Here is a 12,085-nt window from a genome sequence, read left to right on the forward strand (position 1 = left end):
AGAAGTACCAAAATGTAGAGGAAGATGCTTTCTAGCTTCAACAAAGGTGGACTTCTCCATATGTTAAATGAAGGTAAAAGCATTTTCCCGCCACATTTTTGTTTTCCAATAACGTCCACATGATTGCGAAAAAATATCATCAGAATCAAAAAAGTGGATAGTGCCCCGAAATAATTTCCAACCCTGTTTGCAAAATAGCAGCATCTCATCTCATTAGCCGTACCGCTTATCCTCAGTAGGGTCGCGGGGGGGCTGGAGCCCATCCCAGCAATCATCGGGCAGTGGGCAGGGGACACCCTGAACTGGTTGCCAGCCAATCGCAGGGCACACAGGGACAGACAACTCATTCGCTCATTCACACCTAGGGACAATTTGGACCGGCCAATTCACCTGAAATGCATGTCTTTGGAATGTGGGAGGAAACCGGAGTGCCCGGAGGAAACCCACGCAAGCACGGGGAGAACATACAAACTCCGCACAGAAAGTCTGGAGCTGGATTTGAACCCACGACAGGTTCCCATGACATGAACTGTGCCGCACAAGCGCTAACCACTGCGCCGCCGTGCATATGATTATTTTTAAATTACAATTTGAGAGTACAGAATTTATCTGGAAGGGATTACTTCTTGTGTGGTCCATTTTTTGGGTGGAGTTTGTTCTTGCCCTCATGTAGGTTTGAAATCAGGTGATGTTGTTACTTTCTAAACTGTGGATTTGAGTAGCCCTTTGATACTCCTTTGTAATAAAAGGCGAAACCAATAAATGTGACTTGACTTAATGAAACGCATATTTAAATTTGGAATAATTTCCCGCTGGAAATATTCAACCAAACTGTGCACTCACTTATGTCGCTATTATCATATAATCTATTCTAACTAGTTTTCTCACAGCAACCACATGCAATTATAATTTTACGGGGGAAAAGGAAAACAAAAAAAGGGAACAATCCTCTTCTGTCTCCATCCACTGGCCAACAGCAACCGGGTCAATATCTCATCATTATAGATCATTATAGAGCTTCACACTTGGCTGGCTGCAGATGGACTGCAGGAAGGATGATGGAGGAAGGCAATGATGCCAATCTTGACGCTAACGCATCATTTCTCATCTCTGACAACACATAAAAATAAGAAAAGGAAAACTGGTAAAATACCTGCATTCATCCAAAGAAGTCAAACATAAAGCGGACCGTAAATAATTGGCACGTTTTGCAACATGGATTTCATTTTTAGGTGGCTACTTTAATTGATTTCAGTGGACAAGGCAGGCGTGTGCAATACTGGGAATTTTGGTATTGATACCAGAGTGAGGGCGCGTAATTTCCATCTACTGATATTCTGATATTCTCTCTACCGTATATACCAGGGGTGTCAAACTCATTTCACATTGCTGAACTATTGAAATTATACCATAATTTTATAAAGAATTCCACCATACTTTTATGTAGGAAGGCTGCTGACTAAAATTAAATTGCCCATTTTTCAAAACACCACAGTAAGGATTCGTACTCACAGAGTTGTATACTTCATTCTAAGGCAGCATTTTAATGGCGTTAGTCTACTCTGGACTTGTTTTTATTCCTGATCTTCAGCCTCTTTTACGCCTGTACAAATGCTTCAATACCAGGTATCATGTCCTGACTAGCTGACACTTTAGAATGTCATTTAAGTGCTTGTTTGTGAGCTTTGAACGCATTTTTGTTTTATTAATATTCATTACTGAGAAGATTTGTTAACAAATGTAGGTTGGTCTAAACATACACAAAATTCTAGCAGCCAGGGATTTTAATTTGGGGTACCCTGGGAGTAGATGCTGATAAAAATTGTCCAGACCTACGCCTCAAATCTGTATCACACTACATTGATCCAAACAGCACCACTCTCCTCCCTAGTGGACATTCCGTGAATTGCATCTTATTAAAAATATGCGTTCCATGCCGTTTGTGCATCCTTGGCCGTATGTTAGACACCCCTGGTGTATACACTCACATCCAAATCGTGTTTACAATTATAAAATAAAACACTGAAATCAGGGGGGAAACTATATGGACATTTTTGGTTGTGTGTCACCAGTATCGAATGGTAGGCAGCGGGTGTGGAGGGGACGCGGCTTAAAGAGGAACAACGAAATCCAGGGAGGAAACGTGAGCACAGAATTTTCAGTAAGAGTGCTGAATTTTGGTCATTTTATTTGTAAAGTTTTTTTGCAATTCACCGTGCCTGGAAAAAAACGAAATTGACTTGTACAGTACCCAGAAATGGAGAAGGAGATCTTCCTGGGGTTTGAAGCCCAGAGACAAAACGGGTATGAAGTGTCTCGGCAACCAAGAAATATGAATGGTTCACTGCTTTCACGGGTAGGTGAACACATTTACTTCCATTTCTTTTATGATGTGGCTTTCTTAAAGCAATTTTAGGGGGATGGCTTCTAAGTGAGTATATACAGTAATTTGTAACTAGTTACTTGAGGAGTAACACGCTACTTTTTGGTGTCGGTAATCTGGGGGGGTAACTGAGTTACATTTTAAATTAAGTAGTACTAGTAACTGTAACTACACTTAACAATCAACACAATTATAAATAACTATAAATAACATTTACTATAAATAAATTAACTTAAATTACAAAACAAAGCAAAACAATGTCACTGAGAAAGTCAAAAATAGATAAACAATACGCAGAGAACAGTTCCTCTCGTTGTTTTTCATGGGTTTGGTTCACATGTGCCTTGTTTGTGATGCAAAGATCAGACGTAAATCGGCAGCCTCGAGTACTGATTTGCTGAAAATAATGGCAGAAAATGTCTCCCTAATTATAATCTCCGACCATATATACTCACATCTAAGCTGAATTTCCAACTGTAAAACAAAATACTGAAATCAAGGGGTCAGTTTCTTATATGCGCATATTTGGTTGTGTGTCATAACTCACCAGTAGCAAATAGTAGGCAGCGCGCAAAATGGGGCGTGGCTTATATTGGAAAAACAAACCTATTCAATCAACGGGGTAAATGTGAGCATAGAATTCATGGTATAGGAGTGCTAAATTTTGGTTGTAAAATTTGTTTTGCAATACACCATGAACGAAAAATAAAATGAAGTCGAGTGGTTTTAAGACAAAAGACAAAATGGATATGGGGTGTCTCGGCTGAGTTAGTTTGCAGGTGCTGCAGATTTCAAAAGCCAAAAAGTAAAAAGGCTTCCCCGTTTCCACAGGTCGGCATACAGGTCTTGTATTTCCTTTATTAGGTGGCTATTCTTTAGCAGCGTTAAGGGGCCGGTCACACAGACATTTACGGCTGAATCACGGCCAGAAATTTCTGCCTTTGAGGCGGACGCTATTGATTCAGACGAGATACAGCGGTGCTTGACGCGAGGTCGGAAATTCGCGCGCGGGTGGCAGCGCGAAAAAGTTTTGCGCTGCTCAATTCCTCAGAGCGCGGGTACACAGCCTTTCACGAGCGTATTGAGGCTGAACCACGGCTCGAAATTTCTGGCCGTGAAGCAGATGCTGTTGGGCGCTGTCGGACGTTTGGACACCGCCATATAGACGAGATAGAGCAGTGCTTTACTCGCGGTCGGAAATTTTCACGTGGTTGGCCGCGTTCAAAACTTTTGAGCTGCTCAAAAGTTTGAGCACGTGTTAAACCGCGTGCCGCACACGTGGTCAACACGAAGTAATGACGCGGAAATGACGCGGAACGACGTGCTCTGGCCGCCGCCAGGGCGTGGTTACACATGGGTAGGACGGGAAATTTCAGCGGGTAATCGTGGGTGGAGCATGGTAATAGCATGTTCTGCGCCTGTATCGCGGTGTTATTACGTAAAATTAGCGTGTTACGCGTGTGACAGTCAAACGCCTTTCTCCGCGTATATACAGCGCGATTTGCCGAGGACACGTCATTTGTGCTCGTGACGTCAAGGGGGTGAACATGGATCCCCGTCAGCGTAGTTTCTCTTCATTTCGAATAAATCTTTCGGTGCATTCGCAGCAAGGCTATAATTCTGGGACCTTAGCTTGGCCTTTTGGTTGAGAGTAGGAGTCCCGGCTCCTAATCTTTGTAGCGTATTATGAACTGATCGATAATGGATAATGAATAAAGAAGATAGAACAATCACCCTTAACCCTCTCGTCTTAATACATTTTTATTCATAGGCATTTCTTTTCAAGATAATCAAATAAAAATGATGCCATAGCTTGAAATCTTGATCTTTACGGGATTGTGTCTTGTGCGGTTATGATTGCTTACAGCCCGGTGCCGAGATTTGCTTCCCCTCGCTAATGCAACCACCTTTACCTCGTTTTATCTCACTTTTGGGGAATGTAATGGCGAACATATAACTAAAACCACATCGTCTTGCATTTGTTGGAAATGTAATACAACTTAATCCACTCCGTCTTTGTGTTTGTTGTGAACGTAATCGAACAGTAATGCACACCGTATATAAAATCCTCCCCCTCCCTCGCGTGAACGTGCATTCTGCTGCGCTTCCAACGAAAGCGATCGTATTCTATATAAAACGCTTATTAAAACTATAAAGCGAGCTAATTATAACAATTGGGAGATCCTAGTCTATATAACGCGTTTATATAAACAATAAAGTGCGATCGTATTCTACAAATTGCGTCTGTTCACGTGGATCAAAAAGTCACGCGAGGGGGTGGGGCTTTGTGGGTGTTGCGTAGGAGTCGGATTTGGGCACAACACCGGCTCGGGAGCTTTTATACCCGTGGTCCACACGAGAAAATGACGCGATGAGGAAGCGGAACAGTCGCCTGCGTCTGTTTTGCGGGCATACCACCGATGAACAGCGGGTTAGCCAATTTTGCGCATTTTCCATCCCGGGCAACCACGGGCAAAAAAAAAAAAACGCAAAATTTTAGCCGTGATTCAGCCGCAAACGGCTGTGTGACCGGCCCCTAAGGGTCAACTTCAATGTGAGTATATTTGGTTATATGTAACTAGATACTTTTTGGGTATCTTTAATCTGGATAGTAACGCAATTACTTTTTAAATGAAGTAACTAGTAACTGGAACCAATTACCCTTTTCAGTCGGGTGTCCAACTCAACACTCACCAAACATTGTTGAACATTTCATTGTTCAAGTCTTTTCTCCATCACTGAAAGGTCACTTGGCTGTTGCTACCACGGTAGCATTTTGACACCAACATAAGATTTACGGTTTAGAAAAAAAGCGGCCGGAATACTGTGAGTTAGGGCTGTTGTATGATTATATTTGGTAAGGTGAACAAAGCTGAAGAGTTGATGGAATTAATCAAATTACCGTAAATTCCGGAGTATAAGCCGGTACTTTTTTCCCAAACGTTCAACCCTGCGGCTTATTCAGTGATTTATGTAATTTTCGTACCAGCCGCCAGCAGCGCTCGAGTTCAAGGCACATGATGCAGCTTACAAGCTAAACGCAATCGAGCAGTCCGATAAAGGAGGAAACAGAGCTACTGCACGCAAACTTTACCCTGCGTGCGTGTTGCTAGCGTGTTTTTGAATAAGGGAGCGTGGGACGACGTCTATATGACATAGTCTCTTTCCCATACTAAAAGAGGACATTTTTGATGAGGTCAATTATGGGGGGAAGATGAGAACGGTTTACCGTGACTGCTACATATACGGTATGTTTTTTTTAACAGACCCGCTAACTGTATAGCGACCGTGTTCTTAGTAGCGTTTTGCTACCCTTCACAGGCACGGTTTGGGATGAAAGTTATAATATTATTATTAAAACTCTCTCGGTGTACCGTCTTTCTTTGTAAATATGTGTAAACATGTATAATATGTATTTGCAACTGTATATTTTTGTAATGTATTTATTTGTATTTATTTTGGACACTTATTCTGATAAGTCTTGCACTGACCAATTAAAAAGAAGGGGCGTAACAGACGCGGGGGATGACGGGAAGTGAGGACCGGTAAAGGTGAGTGTTTGTGGACACGGCAGACAATAGTGGATATATATTTTTTATATTTTACCTTTGGAAATATACACTTTTTTTCCTTGGATTACTTTCAACGGGACCTGGACTCTGCAGGTCTGCATCAAATTTTAACTACCGGTATCATTTCCTGTTCATTTTACCGGCTGTGGTTTTGGAACTGTGTACTTTATGTTCACTAAAAATCGCGGGATTCAGAGTAGGGTTTGGGTTGAATTTATGATTGTGTTACATATTTAAATGTGGGCGCATGTGGCTTATATACAGGTGCGGCTTGTGTAAGTGCAAAAGCGGTTATACTCTTAAAATTTGGTGGGTGCGGCTTATAATCAGGTGCGCTCTATAGTCCGGAGTTTACGGTATGTTCAAATTAAGGAGAAATTCAACGCAAGGTATTTTCTAAGAACATTACGTTGTACGGACTTACTATTCTGTAAACCACTGTGAAGTTGGGCCTAATCCTCAGCCTGGTTCTTTTATCTTAAATGCCCACTATAAAAACCAGGAGACTGCTTATTTTCATTTAACTATTTTGTGGATGCCAGAGAGATTGAGTACACAGCTATATAGCTTTTCTCAGTGTAATGAAAAAGAAGTCTGTCTTAGTTCAAATGCCTAGTCTTATGCCGTCTTGGCCGCCCACCCAAGCAGGTGGGGCAACTCACCCTGCCCTTGTGCTAACGTGAGTCCCAATGGTCTTAACTGATTTAAACTGGAAATTGTGTACAAGAGTGCTTTAAGATACAAATGTGCCTAGGAAGGACAATTAACACCAACCGAGCGGTCCAGGTCAAGTCTTTTCTCTAATATCTGACAGGCCTAATCTAACGCAAGGGGTTTTATAAGAACATTACATTGTATGGACCTACATTGTACGTTTCTACTATTTTAGTATCGCAAGTCTTTTTTCGGGGAAAGCAACGCAGCTAAAAATAAAAACGAGAAACCACTGTATTCGCTACAGCGCGTAATAAAATGTGTTGATTCTGTGGTAATTATAATGACTTATACTTGAATTTGTAGGAGGCAGCCTTTTGGCCAGCTGTCTCCTGCCATCGCTGGTTGATATGCGGGGGTGCCGAAACGCATGGCGGCCCTTCAGCTTCGCCCTTGATGAGTGGAGCATCTTCCCTATCTCACTCCATCCATCCCCTAAAGCTAATTGACTGTAATGAAATTGCCTGAGTCAACCTTGAAGGCTGCTCTAATTGAGAGATGGAATGGTGAAACTGGGAAAGCGGAGGGAATGTGAAAATACTGATATCTCAACAGCCCCATATGGCAATTAAATGTGTCTCAGCTCTCATTCACATTGCAATGTTCTCATCCAAGTTTACTGAAATGCTTAAAAGGTTTAAATAGATGAGAGCATTACAGAGTAGGGGTAAAATGGGGCCTAAAAAATCCAGACCGACCCAAACCAGCGGGTATTAAAGCCCAACCCAGCCTGAACCCGACCAAATCACTTGATTTACAAACCCCATATTTTACATTTTATTTGTGAGGACTCGGGAGGACGAGAGGTGATTTGTGATAACAACTGAAAGCCTGTTTTTTGTAACCAAATACGACTCAGTCGCACCTTGATGTACATGTGCAACATAGAGTCATACATGTTCTCTGTCTTTCCTTTTTGTATATACGCATTTGATTTTATGTTATATACCGTTTTGAACTCCCGTTGTTTATTTGAACTTCCTTTGTAAATTTGCACTTCCTTTGTTAAAATTGTACACAGAGGTTGTAAAGAAAATGTCAATGGGCATTCAATGTTGATGACAATATAGACAATCTTGAATCTTAAACACAACTGTTTAAATATTGGCATTTTATTATATTTCTGTGTGAAGAGGTTACATCAGAGGTCTCCAACGTGGTGCCAACGGGCACCAGGGTGCCCCCTATTTCATGATTACCGATGTGAATCACCTGTGCCTGCTCATTTGGCACCAACCGCTGCGGGCTCTGATTGGCTGCCTGTCTATACTTAAACCCAGTCCTGTCAATCCCCTGTCAGTCCGTCTGCGAACCTATGTTTATACAAGCCAAGCCTTTTTTTGACCCTGACTCCCGCCTGTCCCGGTATTGCTTCCGTTTGTCTCCGGCTACGACCTGTTTTGATCCCGACCACGTCTGCTCTCCCGTCCCGGCTTACAACTAATTTGTGATCCCGATTACGTCTACTCTCCCATCCTGGCTTACGACTTGTTTCCGACCCTGACCACGCTTTGCTCTCCCAGTCCCGGCTATCGACCAGTTTTTCCGTCCCTGACACCGCCATCACTCGCTACGGAAGACCCACTTCCGTGTTCGGATGACAGTCCAAATCCAAGAGCAACTTGTTTCACCGTTCAGCGAACATCGGATTGTGGGCGCAGCCCTTCCCCTTTCTTTCAATAAAACTTGTAGTAAACGTTACGCAATTGGGTCCTGTTTCTGTTCTGGTCCTGACACCCTAAGGCCAGCTGACGTGCCCTCAACTGTTCTAAAAAATAACCCAGCAGTGATAAGTCGTTTTGATTTTCTAGTCAAATGTTTTTTTCTAGTAGTTAAGTAAGTCTATCTAACCCTACTTCCAAAAATTAACCTGATTATAACATAGTAACAACATCGTAATAACATGATAAATTGGTATTTTACAAATGCATATCAAACTGGGTGCCCTTTGTGCTAATTAGTGACAAAAAAAGAGCTCTAAGCTTGAAAAAGGTTGGAGACCCTGGGGTACATGAACTGACAATTAACGTTAACAGAAAACAATTTATATTTTTTTCCTTTTTAGATTTGTGTGTAGTCCAAAATCGTGATTCGTGTCTCAAAATAGACACTCTCGGGTACATCTATAGACAAAACACCGTAGTGACATCTGGAAATATTTATGGCGCCTTTCATGAGGAATTAGTACACAACGTTGCCAACAATATCCACATAAAGCACAACCTTTATTGGTTCTGGTCCCTATTATCGTGAAAACCAGGGGATCTCTGTACTTAATTCAATATCTTCCACGATATCACAACTTTCACCGACAAAATCAGTCATCAATCATTATATGTGCATTCAAATTGGACAGCAGGAGAAGTTATCTTTTAAAAACACTACACGTCTCTTTCCGTAGCATTGAGTCAATGTCAGCTCACTGAAGTTTCCTTTAATCTTCGAGGAACGATAACAAGCGAATGTAATAAGAGTTTATTACCTTGGCCAGTGACAAAAACACATAAAGACAAAGTTTCACTTTTGTGATTCAATCTGGCATTATTTTCCACAGTATGGTTACCTGTCGTCTAGAAAAGTAGGGCTCATATTCTACGTAATGCAGCCTTGATTTGTGTTTTCTTCCGGCGCAGTAGTAAATATGTGCTCGTTTTTGTAATGGCCATCTTGAATGGTCACATGATCCGAAAACTGGTGACATAAACATCCACTTAAAAAGTGTAGCACGGTAATTAACTGGTCATTTACATAATGGGACTGCCCCATTTGATTAACAAAAATTTGCTTCTGATTATTGTGGATGAGTGAAAAAAAAACTTTTCAATGTGTGCCTCCCACTAATGCATTAAAGGCCCGAGCAGCGGGAAAAAAACAATCATCGAAATTTAGAATTGAGAGAGTTGGAGAGCCTATGTATGAAAAATGCCTATGCACATGTTGTTTTAAACTAAATAAAATCTATACCTTCAAATATACTGTAGCTCTTTGAAACATAACCAAAGAATGTCAAGGGCACCATTTTAAAACATGTCCAAGCAGTGACATTTACGGAATTTTAAATGTCAATTTTCTGCCTATTTTTTAACCTCTGCACCGTTCATACTTTTGCCCTCCTTCATTATGCCGTAAATTCTCCTCGGGCGAGGTTGTTGGGACCTTGTTTTTTTTTTAAAAAAGCTCCAGGGAGCTACTTGGGAGTGCCAAAGAGCCACGCTTCCGCATACACAATGTGGCAACCCGGGGAATCAAAGGCACGTTTTACACTTGGAAACACACAGGCAAGAGACAAATTTCAAGATTTAAACAAAAACCACAACAAAACGGTGTGGGGAAACGAGGGGATGAGGTCCAAAAATCAAAGGTTCTTCTCCGATGGGAGGTAGGTTTCCTGTGGTAGCTGGCAGAGCAAAAAGTTAATCAAATCAAACCTGCCTTCTAGCCTTCCCCGAAAGATCAGGGTTCCATTCATTCCTGACTTCTCTTCACACCAAACAAAACTCGTCTTCTTACTTTCCAAACTACTATGTACTCATACCCACACTAGTATACTCACAACAACTTTACTTTGACATTGAACGACTTTGAAACTGCACACCATATACACGCAGATTAGTGTGCATTACCACAGTTACCAAAAGTACCTGAAGTTAAAAAAAAAAACACTGAGAAGTGACGTGATCATCACACTAGGTGTGAAAAACCCTGTAGTAATAGCAATTTTAATGGTGTTTGAGAAAGAATATTGGTGTGAGTGAGACAGTGTGTGAATGGGAGTATAGTAGTGTGTGTGAGAGAGTATATTAGTGCATGAGAGTCTTTAGTATTGGTTGTGAGAGTATAGTAGTATGTATGTGAGAGTATAGTAGTGTGTCCATGAGTTTAGAAGGATATGTAACATATATGATAACAAATGAAAGCATGTCTTTTGCAACCAAATACTACTCAGTCGTACCTTGATGTACATATACAACTCAGAATCATGTGAAAAAATACTTAAATGTACATTGTCTTTCATTTTTGTGTGTATATATATATATATATACCGTATTTTCCGCACTATAAGGCACACTGGTTTATAGGGCACACCCCGAAAAAATAGTTTTTGTTCCTATATTTGACATACCTTAGACGCACCGGATTATAAGGCGCTACAATGGGAACGTCGACAAAACAGTCAGATAGTTCAGTCCAACTTATTACCCCCTTAACATTCCCAAAGCTTGCAAAGAAGCAAATACGTGTCGTAGACACGTGCGGATGCGGCGTCCGTACGATGTCACTCAAATGCATCGTTCCAAATATCATTCGGAAGGTTAAAGTCTTGGGATTCAAGAAATGCCAACCATTCCTTAGTTTCTATTTTCTTTTTCACTCGCAACTTTACCGTGCATATGACAATAAACACTTGGAATTGAGTTTAGCTTAAAAATAGACACTCCATTCCATCCATTATCTGCACCACTTATCACAGAAACTTCGAGTTCAGTCTGAAACAAGATACAGGGAAAACATATAGCCGGAGTAGCTCACCGAAGTCGTTGTGTTCAATAATAATGTGCAACCATGGTCCTCTTATATCCGTGAGTGTAGTAAATCCAGGAGAGTAAAATATTTACAAATACAATACAGAATAGTAAAATACTGTCTCTATGCCGTCAACCCAACATGCTATTCACATTCATCTTGTTCGGCCAATTGCAGGCTTTGTTTTGCCCCTTTAGCCTATGCAAGCCTGTAAATGATAAAAAAGGATCCGCCCTCTTTACCTCCGAATAACTTTAGCCAATAGTGATCGATTCAACTGATGATTGACACATCTTTTTCGTCTAATTGCAGGCTTTGTTTTGCCCCTTTAGCCTTTGCGAGCCTGTAAATGATAAAAAGGATCCGCCCCCTTTACCTCTGAATAACTTTAGCCAATAGTGATCGATTCAAATGATGATTGACACATCGGTTAGCCAATGAAACGCCGGTAAATAAATCCCAGCATACATTGGGACTACTTCGCGTTCGGGGGAAAATCTAGTCGGCGGCTGCTGCATTAGTTGCAAGACTTTGCGACTTAATATTGATCCATAAATAAGGCGCACTGTATTATAAGGCGCATGGTCAGCTTTTGAAAAAAATTAAAACTTTTAGGTGCGCCTTATAGTGCGGAAAATACGGTGTGTATATATATATATATATATATATATATATATATATATATATATGTTAGAGATGATTGTATTATTGTCTCAATTTTCTCTAAGCATGGTAGGGCAGTGGTTAGCGCATGTGCAACACAGTTCTGAGGTCCTGAGATCGAACCTTCCTGTATGGAGTTTGCATGTTCGCTTGCGTGGTTTCCTCCCACATTCCAAAAACAAGAATGGCGGGATAATTGGCCGGTCCAATTTGTCCCTAGGTGTAGATG

This window comes from Urocampus carinirostris, chromosome 17 (assembly GCF_059441175.1).
Source record: "Urocampus carinirostris isolate Australia breed hairy pipefish chromosome 17, RoL_Ucar_1.0, whole genome shotgun sequence".
NCBI classification, from domain to species: domain Eukaryota; kingdom Metazoa; phylum Chordata; class Actinopteri; order Syngnathiformes; family Syngnathidae; genus Urocampus; species Urocampus carinirostris.